Source organism: Salvelinus alpinus, chromosome 11 (genome assembly GCF_045679555.1).
Source record: "Salvelinus alpinus chromosome 11, SLU_Salpinus.1, whole genome shotgun sequence".
NCBI classification, from domain to species: Eukaryota; Metazoa; Chordata; class Actinopteri; order Salmoniformes; family Salmonidae; genus Salvelinus; species Salvelinus alpinus.
The window spans coordinates 53,166,899-53,186,432 of NC_092096.1; the positions used below are offsets into that span (position 1 = coordinate 53,166,899).

At 47.4% G+C, this 19,534-nt stretch overlaps 1 long non-coding RNA gene across 1 annotated transcript; it reads right to left on the reverse strand.

The window, feature by feature from the left end:
* Window positions 1-312: 312 nt before the first annotated feature.
* Window positions 313-17,308, reverse strand: LOC139534394 (uncharacterized). The gene is made up of 3 exons (XR_011666943.1): window positions 17,244-17,308; window positions 14,821-14,907; window positions 313-2,324 (listed from the first exon to the last, which is right to left on the reverse strand). It is a non-coding gene; the product is annotated as an uncharacterized lncRNA (long non-coding RNA).
* Between the last annotated feature and the right edge of the window lie 2,226 nt (window positions 17,309-19,534).

A 19,534-nucleotide genomic window follows, 5' to 3' on the forward strand; every position in this document is an offset into this window, starting at 1 on the left:
TCTACTCATTGGGGTTTATGTGTAAAGATGATAATTTTGTGTTAAATTACATTTTTTTAAATAAATAAATCAATACATAAGAGTGATGGATAAAATAAGTTTCATGTTTATGTTTATCCCAGTAAATCTTGTTTGACATTGAGGTGTGTGTGATTGACTAGGTTTACAACAAGTAAACCAATGCTAATATATAAAAGGGACAGAGACTTGATGAAATCTTAGAAAAAAATACTTGCAAGTTTATTGATTCACGTAATTCTTTTGGGGATTTATTTTATACAACATACCAGAAAGTATTGATACCCCTTGACTTATTCCACATTTTGTTACAGCCTGAATTCAAAATGTATTAAATCATTTTTTTTCTCCTCACACAATATCCCCATAATGACAAAGTGAAAACGAAATACAGAAATATCTCATTTACATAAGTATTCACACCCCCGAGTCAATACTTTGTAGAAGCACCTTTTGGCAGCAATTACAGCTTTGAGTCATCTAGGGTATGTCTGCATCAGCTTTGCATATATCTACTTCATCAAATTTCAATTCAGGCTGTAACACAACAAAATGTGAAATACGTCAAGGGTTATGAATACATTTTGAAGGCGCTAGATTGCACATTAACTAATCATTGTGTAGTGTAGGGGCTCCCGAGTGGCGCAGCAGTCTAAGGCACTGCATCTCAGTGCTAGAGGCGTCACTACAGACCCTGGTTCGATTCCAGGCTGTATCACATCTGGCCATGATTGGGAGTCCCATAGGGCAGTGCACAATTGGCAGAGTGTCGTCCGGGTTAGGGTTTGGTCGGGGTAGGCCGTCATTGTAAATAAGAATTTGTTCTTAACTGACTTGCCTAGTTAAATAAAAATAAATAAAGTAGTCTTGCCAAAGTGAGGTTGCAGGAATGGACTCCTTCCTGTCTCTATTCTTACTTTTCTTTGGCATTAATCAAACCTGTATAGCCTGAAAAGACTGATAAGATAAACATTTACTTGTACAGAGTGGCTACGACCTGTGTTTGCCCCGACCCCCAGGAAACCTTTTTCCGTGCAATAAACAATCTTACGCTCTGTGGCATGTGTTACTTTATGCAGCTGCTGCTCCCACTCCTCACTTATCTCTGCTTTGAACGTTCCAAAAAAATTAAGACATGATCAACATGTACAAACCACTTAGTCTAGGGTTAATCTAAGGATATTGAAGTTTTAACAAGTAATAATAACAAGTAGTAATAACTGGGTAATAATAATAATATTACTGGTTAGTACAGTAGTAGTAACCAGAAAATGCCCTATTTATACAGTACCAGTCAACAGTTTTGCAAGTTCTCTCATGCCACCCCGCTTTTCCGCACACTCCACTGGCTTCCAGTTGAAGCTAGCATCCACTACAAGACCATGGTTGTAAGCGGTGCGTAACTGGCAGCTGTCACGTTCTGACCTTAGTTCTTTTGTTTTTTCTTTGTTTTAGTATGGTCAGGGCGTGAGTTGGGTGGGTTATCTATGTTCGTTTTTCTATGTTGGTTTTTTCGTTTGGCCTGGTATGATTCTCAATCAGAGGCAGGTGTCGTTAGTTGTCTCTGATTGAGAATCATACTTAGGTAGCCTTTTTCCACCTGGGTTTCGTGGGTGGTTATTTTCCGTGTCAGTGTTTGTCCCACACGGAACTGTTTCGGTTTGTATTTCACGTATCGTTTATTGTTTTGTTTCTGTGTTCGTTTGTATCATTAAAATATATTATGGACACATACCACGCTGCGCATTGGTCCGACATTTCTTACTCCTCGTCAGAGGAGGACGAAGAAAACCGTTACAGCAGCAGGGAAGTCAGGCGCAGGAGAGCAGAAATAGGTAACAGCCACTTTAATAATGCAAACACAAACGGCACCCAGAACAGCAAAATACGGGTTCAAACAACCCGTCGCCAACCAGTCAGAAATGCACAAAACACTTACAACAAACAATTCCACACACAGACATGGGGGCAACAGAGGGTTTATATACACGTCTAATAATGAGGGAATGTAAACGAGGTGTGTGGAGAAACAAGACAAAACAAATAGAAAATTAAAGGTGGATCGGCGATGGCTAGAAAACCGGTGACGTCGACCGCCGAATGCCGCCCGAACAAGGAGAGGAACCGATTTCGGCGGAAGTCATGACAGTACCCCCCCTTGACGCGCGGCTCCAGCAGAGCGCCGACACCGGCCTCAGGGACGACCCGGAGGGCAAGGTGCAGTACGCCGGGGCCCCCTCGATGTCCAGAGGGGGCGGGGAACCTCCCACACCTCAGACTCCTGGAGGGGACCAGCCACCACCAGCCTGAGGAGAGAAACATGGAACGAGGGGTTAATACGGTAATCGGGGGGGGGGAGCTGTAACCTGTAACACACCTCGTTCAGTCTCCTCAGGACTTTGAACGGCCCCACAAACCGCGGACCCAGCTTCCGGCAGGGCAGGCGGAGGGGCAGGTTTCGGGTCGAGAGCCAGACCCGGTCCCCCGGTGCGAACACCGGGGCCTCACTGCGGTGACGGTCTGCGCTGGCTGAAGGTGAACATGGGCGGCGTCCCATGTCTCCTCCGTGCGCCGGAACCAGTCGTCCACCGCAGGAGCCTCGGTCTGACTCTGATGCCAAGGAGCCAGAACCGGCTGATACCCCAGGAAGGGGGAGAGGTTAGTGGAGGAGTGGCGAAGCGAGTTCTGGGCCATCTCTGCCCAGGGCACGAACGCCGCCCACTCCCCCGGCCGGTCCTGGCAATAAGACCACAGAAACCTACCCACATCCTGGTTAACTCTCTCCACCGGCCCGTTACTCTCGGGGTGAAAACCTGAGGTAAGGCTGATCGAGACCCCCAGACGCTCCATGAACGCTCTCCAGACCCTCGACGTGAACTGAGGACCTCGGTCAGACACTATATCCTCAGGCACCCTGTAGTGCCGGAAGACGTGAGTGAACAAGACCTCCGCAGTCTGTAGGGCCGAAGGGAGACCGGGCAGAGTAAGGAGACGGCAGGACTTGGAGAAACGGTCCACAACGACCAGGATCGTGGTGTTACCCTGTGTGGGAGGGAGATCTATCGACAGGTGAGACCATGGCTGTTGTGGAACGGGTAAGGGGTGTAACTTACCTCTGGGCAGGTGCCTAGGAGCCTTACACTGGGCGCACACCGAGCAGGAGGAAACATAAACCCTCACGTCCTTGGCCAAGGTGGGCCACCAGTACTTCCCACTCAAACAGCGCACTGTCCGACCGATGCCTGGATGACCAGAGGAGGGTGACGTGTGAGCCCAATAGATCAGCCGGTCAGACAGCAGACGGAACATACAGACGCCCAGCGGGACACTGGAGGGGAGCGGGCTCTGCACGTAACGCCTGCTCAATGTCCGCGTCCAGCTCACATACTACCGGCGCCACCAGGCAGAAGGCCGGGAGTATGGGAGTGGGATCCATGGGTCGCTCCTCTGTGTCCTACAGCCGGGACAGTGCGTCTGCCTTGACATTCTGGGAACCTGGTCTGTACGAAAGGGTTAAAACAAAACAGGTGAAAACCATGGCCCACCTTGCCTGGCGAGGATTCAGTCTCCTCGCTGCCCAGATGTATTCCAGATTGCGGTGGTCAGTCCAGATGAGAAACGGGTGTTTAGCCCCCTCAAGCCAATGTCTCCACGCCTTCAAAGCCTTGACGACAGCCAACAGCTCCCGGTCCCCCACGTCATAGTTTCGCTCTGCCGGGCTGAGCTTCCTCGAGAAGAAGGCACAGGGGTGGAGCTTCGGTGGCGTACCCGAGCGCTGAGAGAGCACGGCTCCTATCCCAGCCTCGGACGCGTCCACCTCCACTGAGAACGCCAAAGAGGGATCCGGATGGGCCCGCACGGGAGCCGAGGTAAACAGAGCCCCCTTAGGTGACCAAAATCCCTGTCCACCTCAGCAGACCACTGCAAACGTACCGGGCCCCCCTTCAGCAGTGAGGTAATGGGAGCCGCTACCTGACCAAAACCCCGGATAAACCTCCGGTAGTAATTGGCAAACCCTAGAAACCGCTGCACCTCCTTTACCGTGGTAGTAGTCGGCCAATTACACACGGCTGAAATGCAGTCACTCTCCATCTCCACCCCTGAGGTGGAAATGCGGTACCCTAAGAAGGAGACGGACTGCTGGAAGAACAGGCATTTCTCAGCCTTGTCGTACAGGTCATGCTCCCACAGTCAACCAAGCACCTTGCGCACCAGGGACACATACTCCGCTGCACGTGCCGAGCATATCAGAATGTCATCAATATACACCACTACACCCTGCCCATGCAGGTCCCTGAAAATCTTGTCTACAAAGGCTTGGAAGACTGATGGAGCATTCATCAACCAGTACGGCATGACGAGGTACTCATAATGCCCTGAGGTAGTACTGAATGCCGCCTACCACTCGTCCCCCTCCCGGATACGCACCAGGTTGTAAGCGCTCCTGAGATCTAGTTTGGTGAAGAAGCGCGCCTCGTGCATTGAGTCAATCGCTGTGGCTATGAGAGGTAGCGGGTAACTGTACTTCACAGTGATCTGGTTTAGGGCTCGATAGTCAATACACAGGCGCAGACCTCCCCCCTTCACAAAAAAGAAACTTGAGGAGGCGAGCGAAGTGGAGGACCGAATGTTCGGAGACATATGTTTCCATAGCCGCCGTCTCCACCTGTGACGGGATAAACGTGACTCCTGGGAAGTGCAGCGTCTACCAGGAGATTTATCGCACAATCCCCCGACGATGGGGTGGTAATTGAGTCGCTATCTTTTTGGAGAACGCGAGAGACAAATCGGAATTGTCGGGGGGAATGAGCACGGTGGAGACCTGGCCTGGACTTTCCACCGTAGTAGCACCAACGGAAACCCCTAAACACCTCCCCGAGCACTCTCGCGACCACCCCGTGAGAGCCCTCCTTTGCCATGAAACAGTGGCAACAAACAAGCTAACCAGGGTAGGCCTAGCACCAAAGGAAACGCAGGAGAGTCTATGAGGAAGAGACTGATTCTCTCCTTGTGAACCCCCTGCGTCACCATGCCCAGGGGAGCGGTGGCCTCCCTAATCAACCCTGACCCTAATGGTCGAGTGTCTACGGCGTGAACTGGGAAGGACATAGCCACTGGAACAATGGGGATCCCTAGACCATGGGCGAATGATCTGTCTATAAAATTCCCAGCCGCGCCTGAATCGACGAGCGCCTTATGCTGGGAATGTGGGGAAAACTCAGGAAAAGTAACATACAAAAACATGTGTGCAGCAGAGGGCTCTGGGTAAGAATGGTGCCGGCTCACCTGAGGTGACGCCAGAGTGCCCTGCCTGCTGCCTCGACCCCCAGAGGAACCAACCCGGCACCGACCGGCAGTGTGACCTCTACGGCCACAGATGGTGCATGAGTCGGAACCTCCTCCGGTCTCCCTGAGCGCAGCACCTCCCAGCTCCATGGGCATCGGAGCGGTGGTGCTGGGGGATAGAACCGACAGACCCAGCTCTGGACGTCCGTGGGTAGCCAGCAGGTTATCCAGCCGAATGGACAGGTCCACCAGCTGGTCGAAGGTGAGGGTGGTGTCCCTGCAGGCCAACTCCCGACGGACGTCCTTGCGCAAACTGCAGCGTTAGTGGTCGATCAGGGCCCTGTCGTTTCCATCCTGCCCCGGCGGCCAGGGTCCGAAAGTCCATCGCGAACTTCTGGGCCCTCCTCGTCCTCTGCCTCAGATGGAAGAGACAGTCTCGTGCCTCTCGGGAAAATCCTCGAAATGGTAAATGGAACAGGGAGGGCACTTGAATCGGGTTGGTGACATTTGACCTGGTCAAAGGTCAAAGCAGTTTGGAGTTGTGTCCCAATTCACTTTCATAACCTGGCCTGGTGGAACCACATATCATGATATTTGAAGTAGGGCTATTGCAGTGATCGTATTACCGCCACACCGGCAGTCATGAGTCATGACCTCAGTAAAATTCCATGTGACCGTTGAGTCACTGTAATCTCCTCTTATGCACTCTGGACATGCTTTGGTAGTACCCAACTTGCTAACGACCACCAGGTCACTAATGGCCTGGTACTCAGGGCTCTATTGTCCCTCTAACATCAATGCAAATGCCATCGAAAATCACATCAAACATTTATCAAAACAGTAGGTTGCTTTTAAAATTCACCTCACTGTGATGATCATTTTGAAGAAAGAAGTTTAACAGCAGGATGAAACGGAGTGTAAAACATGCTTCTGGTTGATGTTGTTTCAAAGACTAACACAATGAAATAGACAGCGTTTTCTAAGGTGATGATTAATTCAAAAACACCCATACGCTTATGCGTACCATAGGCTTGAGCCCAAGCCCGCCCCCCCCCCCCCAAAAAAAACTGAATAAAAATTACGATTGTGTAGATGTTCCAAACGCGCTCATCAGTGGCTTGTATGCAGCTTGTATGCCTGAAGATGCTAAACTTGTTTATGTTCATTAATGGTCAATTACCGTGAGACCGGCAGTCTTTTGCATGACAATATCCGACTAACAACATTTCATGAACGCCACATCCCTAATCTGAAGTGAAATAGAAAGGTGAATGCAGCGATCTGGTTGGTTCCACCACGCTAATCATAATAACCATTGATAATGTAATCAGTGCTCTGTGTGTGTGTGTGTGTTTGACCGACCAGTATCTTTGATGAGGGGCCAAAAGCTGATCTACGCTGCCATGCCCATCAATGGGGCGCTGGCAAAGACCTTACCTCCAGCCTCACCTCTTGCCTACTCACCAACGGTCATCGATGCGGAGACCAGAATTAGGTAAGTTAAGTCTGACCTGTTCAAACTTCAACATAGTATATGTTTGTCAGATATCACCTATCCTAACTGCCATTGGTAATAAAACAGTGACTGTTTGTGTTCACAGATTCATCTATGGATCCAGCACATGGAGGCGTGTAAGATGATGTGATGGAGTCATGACCGACAAGACAGGCTGGATACTGATGTCTCTGAATGGAGAGAGACCTGGCTCTCAACACATCCACAATTTGGGACTGAAGGTGATAACTAATAATATATTACAACTGAAATGTCCAGTATTTGCAACACCCTTTTCATTCCATGTGTCACTGATGAACTCTGCCTCAACTTTGTCTGTTTCTAAAGATGGAGAGGGCTGTAGTAAACAATAGTACGCAAGTATAAACACCATGGGACCGCTCAGGAAGGAGACGCGTTCTGTCTCCTAGAGATGAACGTACTTTGGTGCGAAAAGTGCAAATCAATCCCAGAACAACAGCAAAGGACCTTGTGAAGATGCTGGAGGAAACAGGTACAAAAGTATCTGAATTCACAGTAAAACAAGTCCTATATTGACATAACCTGAAAGGCCGCTCAGCAAGGATGAAGCCACTGCTCCAAAACAGTCATAAAAAAGCCAGACTACGGTTTGCAACTGCACATGGGGACAAAGATTGTACTTTTTGGAGAAATGTCCTCTGGTTTGATGAAACAACAATAGAGCTGTTTGTCCATAATGACCATCATAATGTTTGGAGGAAAAAGGGGGATTCTCGCAAGCTGAAGAGCACCATCCCAACTGTGAAGCACGGGGGTGGCAGCATCATGTTGTGGGGGTGCTTTGCTGCAGGACGGACTGGTGCACTTCACAAAATAGATGGCTTCATGAGGAAGGAAAATGATGTAGATATATTGAAGCAACATCTCAAGACATCAGTCAGGAAGTTAAAGCTTGGTCGCAAATGGGTCTTCCATTTCTTGGGACAATGACCCCAAGCATACTTCCAAAGTTGAGGCAAAATGGCTTAAGGACAACAAAGTCAAGGTATTCGAGTGACCATCACAAAGCCCTGACCTCAATCCTATAGAAAATTTGTGGGCAGAACTGAAAAAGTGTGTGCGAACAAGGAGGCCTACAAACCTGATTCAGTTACACCAGCTCTGTCAGGAGGAATGGTCAAAATTCACCCAACTTATTGTGGGAAGCTTGTGGAAGGCTACCTGAAACGTTTGACCCAAGTTTAAATTGTTTAAGGCAATGCTACCAAATACTAATTGAGTGTATGTAAACTTCTGACCCACTGGGAATGTGATGAAATAAATAAAAGCTGAAATAAATCCTTCTCTCTACTATTATTCTGCCATTTCACATTCTTAAAATAAAGTGGTGATCCTAACTGACCTAAGACATGGAATTTTTACTAGGATTAAATGTCAGGAATTGTGAATAACTGAGTTTTAATGTATTTGGCTAAGGTGTATGTAAACTTCCGACTTCAACTGTACAACTCCCTACTACATCGAACAGTTCAGGCTGGATCTGATTTACCGTTAGAGAAACTGTGCTATGTGCGCATTGAGCTCACAGAAAGAAATAAACATTCTCACTGTCAACTGTGTTTATTTTCAGCAAACTTAACATTTGTAAATATTTGTATGAACATAACAAGATTCAACAACAGACATAAACTGAACAAGTTCCACAGACATGTGACTAACAAAAATGGAATAATGTGTCCCTGAACAAAGAGGGGGGGGGGGGTCAAAATCAGTATTTGGTGTGACCACCAGCTGCTTTAAGTACTGCAGTGCATTTCCTCCTCATGGACGGCACCAGATTTGCCAGTTCTTGCTGTGAGATTACCCCACTCTTCCACCAAGGCACCTGCAAGTTCCCGGACATTTCTGGGGGGAAAGGCCCTAGCCCTCACCCTCCGATCCAACAGGTCCCAGACGTGCTCAATGGGATTGAGATCCAGGCTCTTCGCTGGCCATGGCAGAACACTGAAATTCCTGTCTTGCAGGAAATCACTCACAGAACGAGCAGTATGGCTGGTGGCATTGCCATGCTGGAGGGTCATGTCAGGATGAGCCTGCAGGAAGGGTACCACATGAGAGAGGAGGATGTCTTCCCTGTAACGCACTGCGTTGAGATTGCCTGCAATGACAACGAGCTCAGTCTGATGATGCTGTGACACACCGCCCCAGACCATGACGGTCCCTCCACATCCAAATTTACATTTACATTTACATTTAAGTCATTTAGCAGACGCTCTTATCCAGAGCGACTTACAAATTGGTGCATTCGCCTTATGATATCCAGTGGAACAACCACTTTACAATAGTGCATCTAACTCTTTTAAGGGGGAGGGGGGGGTTAGGAGGATTACTTTATCCTATCCTAGGTATTCCTTAAAGAGGTGGGGTTTCAGGTGTCTCCGGAAGGTGGTGATTGACTCCGCTGACCTGGCGTCGTGAGGGAGTTTGTTCCACCATTGGGGTGCCAGAGCAGCGAACAGTTTTGACTGGGCTGAGCGGGAACTGTACTTCCTCAGAGGTAGGGAGGCGAGCAGGCCAGAGGTGGATGAACGCAGTGCCCTTGTTTGGGTGTAGGGCCTGATCAGAGCCTGAAGGTACGGAGGTGCCGTTCCCCTCACAGCTCCGTAGGCAAGCACCATGGTCTTGTAGCGGATGCGAGCTTCAACTGGAAGCCAGTGGAGAGAGCGGAGGAGCGGGGTGACGTGAGAGAACTTGGGAAGGTTGAACACCAGACGGGCTGCGGCGTTCTGGATGAGTTGTAGGGGTTTAATGGCACAGGCAGGGAGCCGAGCCAACAGCGAGTTGCAGTAATCCAGACGGGAGATGACAAGTGCCTGGATTAGGACCTGCGCCGCTTCCTGTGTGAGGCAGGGTCGTACTCTGCGAATGTTGTAGAGCATGAACCTACAGGAACGGGTCACCGCCTTGATGTGAGTTGAGAACGACAGGGTGTTGTCCAGGATCACGCCAAGGTTCTTAGCGCTCTGGGAGGAGGACACAATGGAGTTGTCAACCGTGATGGCGAGATCATGGAACGGGCAGTCCTTCCCCGGGAGGAAGAGCAGCTCCGTCTTGCCGAGGTTCAGCTTGAGGTGGTGATCCGTCATCCACACTGATATGTCTGCCAGACATGCAGAGATGCGATTCGCCACCTGGTTATCAGAGGGGGGAAAGGAGAAGATTAATTGTGTGTCGTCTGCATAGCAATGATAGGAGAGGCCATGTGAGGATATGACAGAGCCAAGTGACTTGGTGTATAGCGAGAATAGGAGAGGGCCTAGAACAGAGCCCTGGGGGACACCAGTGGTGCGAGCACGTGGTGCGGAGACAGATTCTCGCCACGCCACCTGGTAGGAGCGACCTGTCAGGTAGGACGCAATCCAAGCGTGGGCCGCGCCGGAGATGCCCAGCTCGGAGAGGGTGGAGAGGAGGATCTGATGGTTCACAGTATCAAAGGCAGCCGATAGGTCTAGAAGGATGAGAGCAGAGGAGAGAGAGTTAGCTTTAGCAGTGCGGAGCGCCTCCGTGACACAGAGAAGAGCAGTCTCAGTTGAATGACTAGTCTTGAAACCTGACTGATTTGGATCAAGAAGGTCATTCTGAGAGAGATAGCAGGAGAGCTGGCCAAGGACGGCACGTTCAAGAGTTTTGGAGAGAAAAGAAAGAAGGGATACTGGTCTGTAGTTGTTGACATCGGAGGGATCGAGTGTAGGTTTTTTCAGAAGGGGTGCAACTCTCGCTCTCTTGAAGACGGAAGGGACGTAGCCAGCGGTCAAGGATGAGTTGATGAGCGAGGTGAGGTAAGGGAGAAGGTCTCCGGAAATGGTCTGGAGAAGAGAGGAGGGGATAGGGTCAAGCGGGCAGGTTGTTGGGCGGCCGGCCGTCACAAGACGCGAGATTTCATCTGGAGAGAGAGGGGAGAAAGAGGTCAAAGCACAGGGTAGGGCAGTGTGAGCAGAACCAGCGGTGTCGTTTGACTTAGCAAACGAGGATCGGATGTCGTCGACTTCTTTTCAAAATGGTTGACGAAGTCATCCGCAGAGAGGGAGGAGGGGGGAGGAGGGGGAGGAGGATTCAGGAGGGAGGAGAAGGTGGCAAAGAGCTTCCTAGGGTTAGAGGCAGATGCTTGGAATTTAGAGTGGTAGAAAGTGGCTTTAGCAGCAGAGACAGAAGAGGAGAATGTAGAGAGGAGGGAGTGAAAGGATGCCAGGCCCGCAGGGAGGCGAGTTTTCCTCCATTTCCGCTCGGCTGCCCGGAGCCCTGTTCTGTGAGCTCGCAGTGAGTCGTCGAGCCACGGAGCAGGAGGGGAGGACCGAGCCGGCCTGGAGGACAGGGGACATAGAGAGTCAAAGGATGCAGAAAGGGAGGAGAGGAGGGTTGAGGAGGCAGAATCAGGAGATAGGTTGGAGAAGGTTTGAGCAGAGGGAAGAGATGATAGGATGGAAGAGGAGAGAGTAGCGGGGGAGAGAGAGCGAAGGTTGGGACGGCGCGATACCATCCGAGTAGGGGCAGTGTGGGAAGTGTTAGATGAGAGCGAGAGGGAAAAGGATACAAGGTAGTGGTCGGAGACTTGGAGGGGAGTTGCAGTGAGATTAGTGGAAGAACAGCATCTAGTAAAGATGAGGTCAAGCGTATTGCCTGCCTTGTGAGTAGGGGGGGAAGGTGAGAGGGTGAGGTCAAAAGAGGAGAGGAGTGGAAAGAAGGAGGCAGAGAGGAATGAGTCAAAGGTAGACGTGGGGAGGTTAAAGTCACCCAGAACTGTGAGAGGTGAGCCATCCTCAGGAAAGGAACTTATCAGGGCGTCAAGCTCATTGATGAACTCTCCAAGGGAACCTGGAGGGCGATAAATTATAAGGATGTTAAGCTTGAAAGGGCTGGTAACTGTGACAGCATGGAATTCAAAGGAGGCGATAGACAGATGGGTCAGGGGAGAAAGAGAGAATGTCCACTTGGGAGAGATGAGGATCCCAGTGCCACCGCCCCGCTGACCAGAAGCTCTCGGGGTGTGCGAGAACACGTGGGCAGACGAGGCGAGAGCAGTAGGAGTAGCAGTGTTGTCAGTGGTAATCCATGTTTCCGTCAGTGCCAAGAAGTCGAGGGACTGGAGGGACGCATAGGCTGAGATGAACTCTGCCTTGTTGGCCGCAGATCGGCAGTTCCAGAGGCTGCCGGAGACCTGGAGACCTGGAACTCCACGTGGGTCGTGCGCGCTGGAACCACCAGGTTAGAATGGCAGCGGCCACGCGGTGTGAAGCGTTTGTATGGTCTGTGCAGAGAGGAGAGAAGAGGGATAGACAGACACATAGTTGACAGGCTACAGAAGAGGCTACGCTAATGCAAACGAGATTAGAATGACAAGTGGACTACACGTCTCGAATGTTCAGGAAGTTAAGCTTACGTTGCAAAAGTAAAATAAAATCTTATTGACTAAAATGATATAGTACTGCTGGCGGTGAAGTAGGCTGGCTAGCAGTGGCTGCGTTGTTGACTTTGTTTGAACGTGTAGCTGGCTAGGTAACCTCTAACTGGCTAGGTAACCTCGACAATTTCTCAAAACTACACAATTATCTTGGATACAAGGACAGCAAAGACAACTAAGTAGCTAGCTAACACTACGCTAATCAAGTCGTTCCGTTGTAATGTAAGTTGTAATGTGAGTTTCTACAGTGCTGCTATTCGGTAGAAGTTGGCTAGCTAGCAGTGTTAGCTAGCAGTGTTGACTAGGTAGGAGACGGCAGCGCAGCGCGGCGGACGAAAATAGCGGGCTAGTTAACCGAATAATTACTCTAACCAACTCTAAGCTACACAATTATCTTAGATACAAAGATAGCAAAGACAACTATGTAGCCAGCTAACACTACACTAATCAAGTCGTTCCGTTGTAATGTAATCGTTTCTCCAGTGCTGCTATGCTGCTATTCGGTGGCTAGCTGGCTAGCTAGCAGTGTTGACTACGTTACGTTACGAAAATAGCTGGCTAGTTAACCGAATAATTACTCTAACCAACTCTAAGCTACACAATTATCTTAGATACAAAGATAGCAAAGACAACTATGTAGCCAGCTAACACTACACTAATCAAGTCGTTCCGTTGTAATGTAATCGTTTCTCCAGTGCTGCTATGCTGCTATGCTGCTATTCGGTGGCTAGCTGGCTAGCTAGCAGTGTTGACCTCGTCACGTTACGTTCGGACGAAAATAGCTGGCTAGCGAACCTCAATAACTACACAATTATCTTTGATACAAAGACGGCTATGTAGCTAGCTAAGATCAAACAAATCAAACCGTTGTACTGTAATGAAAATGAAAATGGTAAAACTACCTGTGGAGCGAAGCGGATTTGCGACTGCACGCTCCAAACCGGAAGTGGTTCATGACAAATCAATCCCGCTCCAGACTACAGGCCTCGGTGTAACGCTCATTTCTTCAAAGATAAACGCGAATCTGACCATCACCCCTGGTGAGACAAAACCGCGACTCGTCGGTGAAGATAACCTTTTGCCAGTCCTGCATGGTCCAGCGACCGTGGATTTGTGCCCATAGGCGACGTGGTTGCCGGTGATGTCTGGTGAGGACCTGCCTTACAACAGGCCTACAAGCCCTCAGTCCAGCCTCTCTCAGCCTATTGCGGACAGTCTGAGCACTGATGTAGGGATTGTGCATTCCTGATGTAACTCGGGCAGTTGTTGTTGCCATCCTGTACCTGTCCCGCAGGTGTGATGTTCAGATGTACCGATCCTGTGCAGGTGTTGTTACATGTGGTCTGCCACTGTGAGGATGATCAGCTGTCCTTCCTGTCTCCCTGTAGCACTGTCTTAGGCGTCTCACAGTACAGACATTGCAATTTATTGCCCTGGCCACATCTGCAGTCCTCATGCCTCCTTGCAGCATGCCTAAGGCAGATGAGCAGGGACCTTGGGCATCTTTCTTTTGGTGTTTATCAGTTAGTAGAAAGGCCTCTTTAGTGTCCTAAGTTTTCATAACTGTTACCTTAATTGCCTACCGTCTGTAAGCTGTTAGTGTCTTAACGACCGTTCCACAGGTGCATGTTCATTAATTGTTTATGGTTCATTGAACAAGCATGGGAAACAGTGTTTAAACCCTTTACAATGAAGATCTGTGAAGTTATTTGGATTTTTACAAATTATCTTTGAAAGACAGGGTCCTGAAAAAGGGACGTTTCTTTTTTTTGCTGAGTCTATATCCTAAATGGAATTCAAATCATTTAACCGATGTCGGTCAATTAGTTGTTAAAAACAGAAAAATAACCAGCATTTTGGTTAATCGCTGAGCACTACTCTATGGTAGTGACAAGAGTAAAACTGATGCACTACCCAATTTCGAAATTGCACCTTGTGCATTCTACTACTACAACTTTCAAGAGTAAATTGAAAGCCGGACTGCGTTCCTTAAAAAAAATAAGAACAAATGATGCTGACCCCACAGTTTGGAACCACTGCTGTATTGCATGGAAACTAGACCATTTTTCAGTCTGATCAACTGTAGGGTACCAACAACAGCAGCTGCATAGTCCAGCCTACTATGCGCCCTGTCCCTCCGACCAGGGTAAATGGCGTGGTTTATATTTAAACATGGGCTGACTAGGCTACATAAACTTTTTCAACCGCAAATTATTAACTGGAATGAATAAACCCAATATCTGACAAAGACTGTGAGTACATTTTTAATTAGGCCAACAGTTGCATAGGGCAAGACTACACGATGCAAACAAGCAGAAAGCAAGCTCAGCCCCGTGAGTTTTATTGACGAATCATGTTGCTTCTCTGTGTCTATTTATAGGATCCCTAGTCCTTCTTTTAAACATAATTAATATGAACAAGTACAAGGTTGCTGCAGTTTGACAGAGTTTTCATCCACCCCAAGGCAAGGAGTTTTTCCAGGAGTTTAAAAAAAAAATCATATGGACCACCTGATTAGAAAAACTCTGGTCCCATCATAGCCCATTTTAAATATTTGTACAACAAATTAATCATGTCATACCTTATAAGGTCCGGGGTTTTTCCTGGTTACTAGATCAGGAAAAACTACAGGTCCAGGAATTTTCTTTCCGCCACATCTCTCTGGGACCTTTAATTAAAAATAAATCAAGAAATCTGTAATAAATGTTGACGTTTTTGCCGATCTTAGTCAAATTTTACATCTAAGATGTTTGATGCAGTATTTCTCAAGTGAAATTATGTGCATGAAAACGAGTATTCTCTCGTTGAATGACAACAGACACGTCATTGAATAATCCTGTCCATAGTTCCAACTCCTACTAGCAGTAGTACTATTGACCAATCACAGACGAAGGGCGTAGACTTTGGCTACCGAACATAGACTTACCTCAAGAAAAAAATGTGTGCGCAAACAGCTGTAAATAAACCTTCTGAACCCCAAAATGACTGGGAAGCATGGAACAGGCTGTAATGGTCAAATTCTTTGTTTGCCTTTTTATGTTAAACACATAAATAAATATTGAAATTGAGACAGACATATGTATAAACACAAACGTTTCATATGAGTGGCCCTAGGAATGTATACAGAGGCAAAGATAATAAACACATATATGCCAGTGAAAAAGCCATATTGCAATCAATAATTCACAAAAATATAAAACGCAACATGAAGCAATTTTTACGACTTTACTGAGTTACAGTTCATATACGGAAATCAGTCAATTTAAATAAATTCATTAGGCCCTAATCTTTTCACATGGTACTGGGCTGGGGCGCAGCCGTGGGTGGGCCTGGGAGGGCATAGCTCACCCACTGGGGAGCAAGGCCCAGCCAATAATACATAGTTTTCCCCCATAAAAGGGCTTTATTACATACAGAAATACTCCTCAGCACCCCCCACACCCTCATGAGCTTAAATAAAAAATCCCAGACATTTTCCATATGAACAAAAACATTATTTCTCTCAAATGATGTGCACAATTTTGTTTACATTCCTATTAGTGAGCATTTCTCCTTTTCCAAGATAATACATTCACCTGACAGGTGTGGCATATCAAGAAGCTGAATAAACAGTATGATCATTACACAGGTGCACCTTGTGCTAGGACAAAAAAAGGACACTAAAATATGCAGTTTTGTCACACAACACAATGCCCAGATGTGTCAAGTTTTGAGAGAGCGTGCAATTGGCATGGTGACTGCAGGAATGTCCACCAGAGCTGTTGCCAGAGAATGTAATGTTCATTTCTAAAACATAATGTCACGATCGTCTTGATGAGGAATAGTGGACCAAGGCGCAGCGTGATATAAATACATCCTCTTTTTATTTACGAAGAAGATGAACACGAAACGAAACACTTTACAAGCTACAAAACGAAAGTGCAGACACAAGCTACTAACGTTTAGACATAGACAATTACCCACAACCAGCCTAATGCCTATGGCTGCCTTAAATATGGCTCCCAATCAGAGACAACAATAGACAGCTGTCTCTGATTGAGAACCAAACCAGGCAACCATAGACTTTCCTAAACACCTACACTGAACACAACCCCATACACTCTACAAAACCCAACATACAATACAACCACCCAAGACGAGACAAATACACACAAACATCCCCCATGTCACACCCTGACCTAACTAAAATAATACAGAAAACAAAGATAACTAAGGCCAGGGCGTGACACATAAGCCACCTCCAATGTTGTTTTAGAGAATTTGGCAGTACATCCAACTGGCCTTACAACCGCAGACCATGTGTAACCACGCCAGCACAGGACTTCCACATCCAGCTCATTCTGATTGGCTGGGCCTGGCTCCCAATTTTATTTTTTACCGTTATTTTACCAGGTAAGTTGACTGAGAACACGTTCTCATATACAGCAACAACCTGGGGAATAGTTACAGGGGAGAGGAGGGGGATGAATGAGCCAATTGTAAGCTGGGGATGATTAGGTGACCATGATGGTATGAGGGACAGTTTGAGAATTTAGCCAGGACACCGGGATTAACACCCCTACTCTTACGATAAGTGCCATGGGATCTTTAATGACCTCAGAGAGTCAGGACACTCGTTTAACGTCCCATCCGAAAGACGGCACCCTACACAGTGCAGTGTCACTGCTCTGCGTTATTTTTTAGACCAGAGGAAATAGTGCCTCTTAGACCACTTCCAGCAGCATCTGGCCTCCCATCCAGGGACGGACCAGGACCAACCCTGCTTAGCTTCAGAAGCAAGCCAGCAGTGGGATGCAGGGTGGTATGCTGCTGGCAGTGGGTGAGCCTATGCACTCCCAGGCCCACCCATGGCTGCGCCCCTGCCCAGTCATGTGAAATCCATAAATTAGGGCCTAATTCATGTATTTCCTTATATGAACTGTAACTCAGTAAAATCATTGAAATTGTTGCATGTTGCATTTATATTTTTGTTCAGTGTAGTAATTTGAAATAAGGTTGACTCACACAACGTTTGCTTGGAGGGATGATTGCAGAACAGAAGTACAGATGATAAAGAATAACTCTGCTTAATCTATAGATTCATCCTTTCTCTGACTGCCTCTCGATGACGAAGCGAGCAAGTTTCTTCACCCCAGCCAGAGTGAGGGTTCAGGCAGATCTTCCCTCCACTCACCAGACCAGCACTGGAAAACAAGACACAGTCACTGTGGTTGTACAGACAGCTCAAGACACATTCCCTGTTTATACAGACACTTCAAAACACATTCACTGTTACAGACAGGGGTTTGTCAGCTCATCATTACTCTCCAGATTTTATTACAGATGCTTTGTTAGGCTCATTTGCATCAAATGTCAGACTTTTTGGAAATGAGGTGAATCCATTTCTTTGGAAGTTGGGGTCATATTTTGGATGTTCAAACTGTTCTCACTCTAAAAACAGACAGGAGATTTGGGGTCATTGAGTTTGATACATGTACTCGTAACTTCATGGGAAATGTGTTACATGCATTTGTCTGGAGGAATTGCTAACAAATGAAGCCCCTACTCCCTATGGACTTAGGTAGACCTGAGTGTATTGGACAGGTGAAAGCAATATGGCAACATTTCACCTGGCCAATCAGAGGTCAAGATGGATATACCACCATATTGTTTACACCCATCCAGTCCTCTCAGATCTCCACAATTGCCTAGAGGGGCTAGCAGCCGGTCTCAAATCAATACCTAACCCTCACCCTTGGCCCTAACCCTTTGAGCCTGCAGATCTGTCAGGTCTAAGCAATATGGTGGACGCTCCGCCAGTGCACTACTTATACCTACCCAGACCCAACAAATCTGCAACCATCAAGGGGTTCGGGCCAAGAGGGAGGGGTAGGGAGCTACAAGAGTTGCCTCGTTAATCCGCTGTATCTCTCCCAGAACTAGAACGAGATTCACTTTCTATAATCTCACTCCCTTTCTCTGCTCTGATGGACATCTCTCCGGCGTTGGCGTTGCACGTCATAATTTATTTCCTTATAGAATCATAGCCACGCAAAGGGTTCTAGAGGAGCTGCAGCACCCCGGATACATTTAAATAAATGTGGGGGGGACAAATGAGAGAGTTAGACTACTGCTGTCTGTTCGGAAATAAATTAAATCATTCAGAATAGTGTAACAAACCTGTAAGGCCACCGAAACTCGCACATTGTTTGTTGACTAGCGTAAACCGTTTAGGACACTGATTTCCCATGGAATAATCAAGTTGATCGTTTATATGGACGAACAGACAGTGCACCCCAGCAATGACCAGCCGCAAGCAACGTTCCCAAAAACTCTTCCTCAGCATGCCTCCCGCATCCTCACATACAGCAACTCATTTGCATAACATTGTGTGATAGGCTGAGAGACTTTTGAATGTGTAAAACATTATACCATGAGAAAGCTTATAATTTTGCCCCAGAGGTTCAATATCTTTTATTTTTAAATTGCGTAGCTGTAGAGTGTATCCCAAAAACAAGGCATAGCTTAGTTGGGAATGCGCTGCAAATATGTCAATGAACAAAACAAACAGCAGGCAGACAAAAACAGCCCTTTCACAAAACACAGGTTGAAAAGCAATTGGCTCTTGTTGAAAAGAGAACATTCTAAATCGGTCTGCTGTCGGCTACCAAAATATTTGATCAAGCTCCAAATATTGTTTTACAAAGTTTTTACAAAGTAAAACAAAGTTACAAAGTAAAACAAGAGCGAGAAAGAGGCTTTTGGCACGGAGCGCCTAGGCCATCACCAGCGAGTGGGCTGTGCATCGTTGGGTGAGTCAGTGAAACTGGATATCACTTTTAGGACTATAATTTACTCCTCATATTGTACAATATGTGTCTCCACACACCTAGGTCGAGGCTATTGACGGATTCAAGACAATGTCGTTTTTTAATTTTTTATCTCAGATTCTCAGTTTGTCAGTGTCAAAGTTGCCTGTCATTTCGCTAATTTGCGTGGTACTATGGTGCATTCAAGAAAACTGGGAACTCTGGGGGGAAATGAGGTCAAATCATTACGTCAGAAAGTTTGAGCTCTAGAAAGAGGCTCGAGTTCCAGACTTGGAATTCCGAGTTGGATGACCGTTCGAAATGAATTTGCCCAGTCGGTTTTAGTTTTTTTCCCGAGTTCCCAATTGTCTTGAATGCACTGGTCAGAAGTAGGAGATTTTCCCGAATTCCGAGTTCCCAGTTGTTTTGAACGCAGCATTAAAGATTATGCCAAGGTCTTCAGTCATGTAAAGGGATGTAGAATTGCATGAAATGCATTTATAAAAG